Raw genomic sequence first — 8,385 nt, forward strand, 5'->3', positions numbered from 1 at the left:
GTCTGGCATTGTGGTCATAACTGTAGCAGGCTTTCTCAGACTGCCAGCCCCCAAAGCATGACATGGAGACTTCTTATTAGTTATGAATTCTTGGCCTTATCTTATGCTTGTACCACTAGTTCTCATAACTTAATCTGTTTGTCTTCATCAATGTTTTGCCTCTGGTCTTTTTACCTTTCTTTCTTTGTGTATGTCCTACTCCATATCTGGCTGCCTGGCTGACTAGCCCCAAGCATTGCCCTCTTTTTCTCCCTCTTCTCCTAGATTCCTCCTACTTATTCTCTCCCTGCCAACCTTACCTATCCCTCTACTGTCTAGCTGCCGGCCATTCAGAATTTTATTAAATCAATCAGGTGCCTTAGGCAGACAAGGTGAAGCTGCAACACATCTTTACATAATTAAACAAATGCAGCATAAACAAATGTAACACACCTTTACATGGTTAAAGTCACATTCCACAACATATAACTAAATGAAGGCTAGTAATCTCCTACTAAAGGACTTTAACATATGGGTTTTCTGGTAATGATATATCAGATTCATTCTAGAATATTCATTTTCTGAACCTCTTCAGCTCTTTGTCACCTGCCACAGCAATGTAAACTATTTTCTTCCAAGTAGACTACATTTATCTTCCTTCCTTCCTTCCTTCCTTCCTTCCTTCCTTCCTTCCTTCCTTCCTTCCTTCTTTCCTCCCTTCCTTCCTTGAGACAGAATCTCATTATGTAGTCTGACTGACTCATTATGTAAACCAGGTTGGCACTGGTCTTAAGGCAATCCTCCTGCCTCTGGCTTCAGGATTCTGCTGTTACAGGCATGTACTACCACTGTTACCAAACTTTCAAGAACCTTTCAAGCAACTATTAAATAAATGTCTTCAGGCCTTTCTCAAGTGCTAAATCCTGAGACAATGGCCTCAAAGTGGCAAAGTTTCCTCTACCTGGCTTTACCTTCTGCTCCTCTGGATCTATGTATGGTTTATAGCCAGGCTCTCCTAGCACCTGCCAGTAATTGGTGCATTAACCTCTCTCTTCTAGTAGCCTCAGCACTTTTCCAGTTGAGTCACCTTGAGATTTGACTCTAATAACTGATTTTATGGCCAGGAGGGGGATGGGTTAGTGGTGCCTTATAAGACACATCGTCTTTTGAGGCCTCTAAATGAGTGGGCACATTCTGTAGGCTTAATGATCCAGGGAGGATCTGGAGAATCAAAGCTCCCCTCCCATCCCCTCCTATGCCCTCCTATCCCCTTCCCTCTTCTCCCATCCCCTCCCATCTCCTTCCTCCCCTCCCTTCCCATTCCATCAGTTGTAGGGTTCCAAGTTGTTCCAACCATGGCCCTAACTCTGGAATAAACAACTTTCCCAGCTCAGAATTTACTGTCTGTATTAATCACTTTTCTATCACCTTGATAAAACACCATAACCAAGGCAACTTATAAAAGAAAGCACTTAATTTGGGGCTCACAGTTTCAGAGCGAGTCCCTAATGGCGGAGCAAAGTCTTGGCATCCGGAACAGCTGAGAGCTCCCTCCTTGAGCTAAAAGTAGGGAGCAGAGTAAGAGCACAGTGAGAATGGCAAGAAGTCTTCTGAAACCTCAGAGCCTGCCCCCAGCGACACACCTCCAACAAGGCACACCTCCTAATCCTTTCCAAATGATCCCCCACCATCTGGGGACCAAGTATTCAAACATATGAGCTCACGGGGGCCATTCTCATCTAAAACAGCACACAGTCCTCTGATATTCTTATTTTGGTGCTGAGGGTGGGGCAGGGTCTCACCATGTAGCTCTGGCTGGCCTAGAAGTCATTTCCTAGACCAGGTTGGCCTTGAACTTGAGGTGATCCTCCTGTCTCTGCCTTCTGAGTCCAGGTATTACAAACAGATGTCACCATGCCTGACTTCTCTGAAATTCAACTTGCACATTAAGACCCGTGACTGAACTCAGTTTGCCCTCTGGCTGCAAAAGAGGAGGGCTGCTGTATGCTGCTGAGAAGGTAGCCTCCGAGTCTCACATTTGTTATCTGGTGATAAATTAACCTGAACCTGTCATTGCCACCTCTTCATCTTGCTTTCCTTCTTCTCTCTTTCTTCTCTTCTTCCTCCTTTGGAGTTTTTAGCCCTCTGCATTTCCATTTAAATTTGGAATCATCAAATTGTACTAATTAAAAAATCACTGAAATTTATTATTTGAAAATTTTATTAGTATACTATTACAGTGAGTCTGGCAATCAACTTGGTAAAAATAGACAAGTTCCCAATGCTACATCTTCCACTCCATGGACATACTGTTTAGAACCTTCATTTATTTAAAGTTTCTTTCGTGTGAAGATATTTTCCATCCCTTTAGTTAAAATCAGATCAGATCCTGTGTTTTATTAGATCTATATCTGTCTGTCCGTTTGTCTGTCCTTCCGTCTGTACATCCATCCACCTGTCTGTCTATCTGTCTGTGTTTGTTTATGTGTGTCATGCATGCATGCCACTGCAAATGTATGGAGGTCAGTGGACAACGTCGGAAGTCAGTTCTCTTCTTCTACCATGTGGGTTCCCAGTACTGAACTTAGGTTGTCTAGCTTAGCAGCAAGCTCCTTTACCTTTAAGTGAAACTTAAAATGTTTGTTTATTTCCTGCTTGATACAAGCATGTAGAAAGAAGCTGAAGTTGGGTGCACTGAAGGTGATGGTCCCTGAATAGGGTTAACCATAGGAGAAAAACTGTGGTTAAGGCCCAGATGTGGAAGACCCAGATGTGGAAGGCCCAGAAGGCAAAGCAATTGATGTTTTTCTCAAAGGCAGATGCAGGTCAGGCCTTTTCAAAGCAGCCCAAATGAGGTTCTGCAGACCTTTGGGCTGGACTTGTGAGTCTGGGCAGAGGTAGACGTATAGCTCCCTGAGTCCTGGTGGGGCCTCTACCTTTGCGTACTGGGTCCAGCATAGTATTATATTTCATGGAGATGAGGCTGGAGCCTGGATAAGGACAATGTGAACTCTAGAGGCTGGGAGAAAAAGATGTTAGATTGATCTTTAAGGGTCTCAGCTCTCCTTTCTCTTTCCCTCTTGGTGGTCATCTTTCCTTCCTCGCCACCTGCCCTGTGTATACAGCCTCAACAAGGCTTGCAGGAGTAGCAGCCAAGTTGACACTAGTTTATAACTATGTAGGGTCAAACTTTCAAAATGAACCCTTTATTTTATATAATCTCCGTGGTTCTGGTCTTTGAACAACCTCTCTCTGGTATATTGACCTTACACCAATAACTTTGGTAAACACCCACCGGTCCCCCCCATCTGGGGGAGGAGTGACTATCTCACTGTAGACCCCAGGCTAACCTAGAACTCTCTGTCCTCCTGTTTCAGCCTCCTGTGTACTAGGATTGCAGGTGTTTGTCATGATGCTTGACCCTGGGATTTCTTCATGTGACGCTTCTCTCCTAATGTGGGTGGTCTTCGACTTAGAATCTTTACCTTTTGGTAACGTGAAAGGAGTTGGAGGGAAACCGCAGCTGAGTCTTGGTAGCAATGTCTCCTGATAGACGGAGTGTTCCTTTTGGTTAAACATTCTTGACGCTGCAGTCAGGTCCTTCCAGCTATGCCAGAAACTGAAGTGCCAGGGAACTTCACATTTGTCACACATGCGTGCGAGCGAAACTCTACATCCTCAAAAGACCCTGGCTTCATTTTAAAAGGGATTTCTTTTATCTTTTCAATTATGTGTCTATGGGGGCGGGGTGTGAGTATATATGCGTGCAGAGGCTTTCCCTATCCAGAAGAGGGCAGCAGGGCACCTGGAGCTGGAGTTACAGGCGGGTAAGCTGGCTGAAGGGGTGATTGAAGCGGAACTCTAGACCTTTGCAAGGATGTCGGGTGCTCTTTGTTACCGAGCGCTCTCTCTCTCCAGTCTCCACTCCAACATTATAGTATTGTTGTTTTGAAGCCCCTCCACCCTCAGGCCTCATGGGACTTCAAGAGGATCATAGAAAGAAACACTTTAAAAGGGAGATCTTGTCTACTGTGGTTTGGGAAGGGAGAAGGATCACCTACCTTTTCCTCTTGCCACCCACCTCATTCATATTTATTGAAATTTCTTAACCCACGGCACAGAACTTCCACACCGCCTTTGATCAGCATGCTCCAGTCACTCTCCGGAGTTTCCCACTCCTTTGCTTAGTTTTGTCACGCTAAATAAACTTCTGCTTAAACTGTTGGCGTCTCTTTCCACTGGGAAGAGAATCGCCATGATGAAATCTTCTCGTGACAAAAGCCATACATATATATTTAGGAGAAAACGTACTTTATAAAGTTCTCAGTTTTGATCTTTTCCTGAGCGAGCCGTGGGTGGTGCCGGCGGGCAGTGGGATGTGCCGCCAAGCCTTGGGCGGTGCCAGTTCCATGATAATGAAATAAAGAACTGATAGTCTATGGGAGACCGGACTGTCTGTGTTTTCGGAGACTGGTTTGTTGTCACATCCCACTATGCCTACCTATGCATGCATATAAGATGTCCAACACAGCATTTTAGCAGAGGCTTTGTGTTCAATGATTATAACCAACTGTATGCAGGTGGCTGTAAGTGCTTTGAGCACATTTAAGGGAAGTGAGGACAAACTAGCACGTTCCATGGCTCAGACATTTTAAACGTGTGCTCGATGTATAGTATTTTAAATTAGAGTGAGATAATGGGAGCATAAGTTGAGAGGCATTTGCACCTATGTGCATTTGCACCTATAAATAAATACTCCTTTGGCTGCATTCCATGCATTTTAACATGCCATAGTTTACCTATTCAGTTACAACATACTGTCATTTCCGCTGTTTTAACTTTGACATATGGGATATTTTGAAATGTATTGCTGTTGGAGTTAGCATGAGAAAAGAAGTTTAATTCAGTAGAACAGAATGCAGGGTTCAGAAATACACCCCAACATAGAGTCAGTTGATTCTCAGTGAATGGGTCAGGACAGAAGGACAAATCATCCTTGTTAGGACAAGTCATCCTAACAAATGACCTCAGAGACACTAAGCAGAAGCTGGGCACAGTGGCACACCCTTTTGATCCCAGCACTTGCCTTTTGCAGAGGACCAGGTTCAGTTCTCAGCAACTACATGGCAGCTCATTTCCAAGAGATCCATGCCATCTTCTGGCCTCTGAAGGCTCCTAATAATAAGTAATGCACAAATATACGTATAGATAAACAACACTCATAGACACAAAAATAAATAAATCCTTTTTTCATTAAATTTTTTATTAATTTATTTTTTACATTCTAATCCCAGTTCCCCCTCCCTCCTGCCCTCCCACTCCCCCCTCTGCCCTCTTCCACCCATGGGTTCCTCGGAGAGGGTAAGACCTCCCCTAGGAAATCTACTAAGTCTGTCCCATCATCTTGTTGAGGCAGGACCAAGGCACCTCTCCATCCCCCCCACCCCTTTGTCTAGGCTGAGCAAGGTATCTCTCCATATAGAATGGGCTCCACTGAGTCAGTTTGTGCATTAAGAGTTAGATCTTGGACCCACTGCCAGTAGCCTCATATTTGTCCCAGTTGTACCATTGTTACCTATATTCAGGGAGTCTAGTTAGGTCTTATGCAGGTTCCCCATTTGTCAGACCAGAGTCAGTGATCTCTCATTAGCTCGGGTCAGCTGATTCTGTGGGTTTCCCCATCATGGTCTTGACTCCTTTGTTCATATTCTCGCTCCTCCCTCACTTTGATTATACTCCAGGAGCTTGGCTGAATAAATCTTTTTAAAAACACTAAATATATCTCTCAAGCCTTCTGTAAAAATTAACCTGAGGTGAGTGGAACATAAATGCGGAAGCTGAAGTCATGAAGCTTTCAGACAAAAACAAAAGACAACATCTCAACAGAATGGGAGAAAGGATTTTCAACACACAAAAGTGACAAAGGACTTGTAACCTAAATATAGAACTCTTAACACTTAATAAAAAGGGCTGGTGTGGTGGTTTGAACAGGTATGGCCCCATAGACTCATGGGTTTGAGTGCTTGGCCCGTAGGGAGTAGCACTATTAGAAAGTGTGACCTTGTTGGAAGAAGTGTGTCACTGTGGAGGTGGGCTTTGAGGTCTCAGAAAAACTCAAGTCACACCCAGCATGACAGTCTCTCCTTGCTGCCTGTGGACCAAGATGTAGCACTCTGAGCTCTTTCTCCAGCGCCATGTCTGCCTGCATCCCACTTGCCATGGAAATAAGGAACTAAACCTCTGAAACTGTAAGCCATCCCCAGTGAAATGTTTTCCTTTATAAGAGTTGCCATGGTCCTAGGCCGGGCGGTGGTGGCACATGCCTTTAATCCCAGCACTCGGGAGGCAGAGGCAGGTGAATCTCTGTGAGTTCAAGACCAGCCTGGTCTACAAAAGCTAGTTCCAGGACAGCCTCCAAAGCCACAGGGAAACCCTGTCTCGAAAAACCAAAAAGAGTTGCCATGGTCCTTGCCTAATTTTTATACCATGTGTCTCCTGTTTTCTAATGTGTGTGAGGCTGGCTGGATTATCCGTGAATCTCATTTTAGGGTGGAAAGTGAGGTATACAATTGTTTTTCTAATAAAGAGCACTTCCTTTATTTGAGAAACTACGAAAAAAAAAGTGTTGCCATGGTCATGATGTCTTGTCACAGCAATAGAAACCTCAAGACAGGCTGGGCGTTGGTGGCACATGACTTTAATCCCAGAACTGGGGAGGTAGAGGCAGGTGGATCTCTGTGAGTTCGAGGCCAGCCTGGTCTCCAGCTCGAGTGCCAGGATAGGCTCCAAAGCTACACAGAGAAACCCTGTCTCGAAAAACCAAACCAAACCAAACCAAACAAAACAAAACAAAAAAACCCTCAAGACAGCTGGGGAGTTGGCTCAACATTTATTATAATTTCTTAAACCTGAAAAAAAAAAACAGATATCCAGCAATAGTCTAAGGAGTAAATAAATTATAGCAAATTCATACAAAAAATACCACAGTTGGATACATGCAACAAGAGTCTCAAAGACTGCTTTAGGCAAAAGAAGACAGACACAAGAGTATGTGCTATGTAGTATGTAGTTCCTTGTAGGTGAAATTTATAGCAGCAGGTGGGAGATTATTAGTCACTTGGGGCTGCAGTGAGGTGGAAGGCTGGTCACAAAGGTTCTTGCAGCATCTTTACAGGTAACAGAAATGTCTAACATCTTAGTTGTGGTTGTGTACATATTTTCCAAAATTCCAGAAACAATATAGTTGAAATGGGTGCATTTTCTTCTATGTAAAATGTGCCTCATGAAAGAAATGTACAAATATACGCACAGAAAGATGACTATGAAACTATCTAACAATATTGAAGTAAAAGAGTGAACAAAGAGGAGGAGGCTTTGCTTTTTTGTTGTTGTTTTGGTATTTGAGACAGGGTTTCTCTGTGGCTTTGGAGCCTGTCCTGGAACTAGGACCTGTAGACCAGGCTGGCCTCAAACTCACAGAGATCCACCTGCCTCTGCCTCCCAAGGGCTAGGACTAAAGGCGTGTGCCACCAACACCTGGCTGTTTTGTGTTTTTCATACTGAGCTTTCATCAATTGATTTTTAAAAGTGTCTTTGGGGGCTGGAGAGATGGCTCAGCGGTTAAGAGCACTGATTTTTTCCAGAGGTCCTTAGTTCAGTTCCCAGCAAACATATGGTGGCTCACAACCACCTTGAATGAGACCTGGTGTCCTCTGCTAGCATGCAAGCAGAAGACATAATAAATAAATAAAATCTTTACATAAAAATAAAAATAAAAGTGTCCTTGGACTGGAGATATGGCTCAGCAGTTAAGAGCACTTACTGCTCCTAAGGAAGTCTTGAATTCAGTTCCCAGCACCTATATGAGATAGCTTACAACTATCTGTAACTCCAGTTCTGGGGGATCTGACATTTACTTCCATTTTCCTTGGGCACCTGCATATGGCTCACACACATACACTCAGGCACACACATTCCCATTAAAAAAAAAAAAATAGCCAGGTGTAGTGGCTTGGGAGACAGAGGTAGGCAGATCTCTGTGAGTTCAAGGCCAATGTGGTCTCTACACACACACACACACACACACACACACACACACACACACACACAATGAAATTTAGGGGCTGGTAGGAAGAGCCCTTAAGGGTACTTGCTGCTTTTTCAGATGACCTGGGTTTGGTTCCCAGCTCCCCAAACAGTTGTTAACTGCTGAATGTTAATCCAGTTCCAGGGGATCTAATACCTTCTTCTGGTCTCTGTGGGCTCTGCTTGCATATGGTTTACACACATATATGCAGACAAATACTCATACATATAAAATAAATAAATTTAAAGAGAAAATTGTCTTTCTTCTTACTAAAGACTAGCAAGCATTAATAAAAGAGTAAGAGGCAAGAGTTAGGAGGC

Source organism: Cricetulus griseus, chromosome 4, assembly GCF_003668045.3.
Source record: "Cricetulus griseus strain 17A/GY chromosome 4, alternate assembly CriGri-PICRH-1.0, whole genome shotgun sequence".
Classification (NCBI taxonomy): Eukaryota; Metazoa; Chordata; class Mammalia; order Rodentia; family Cricetidae; genus Cricetulus; species Cricetulus griseus.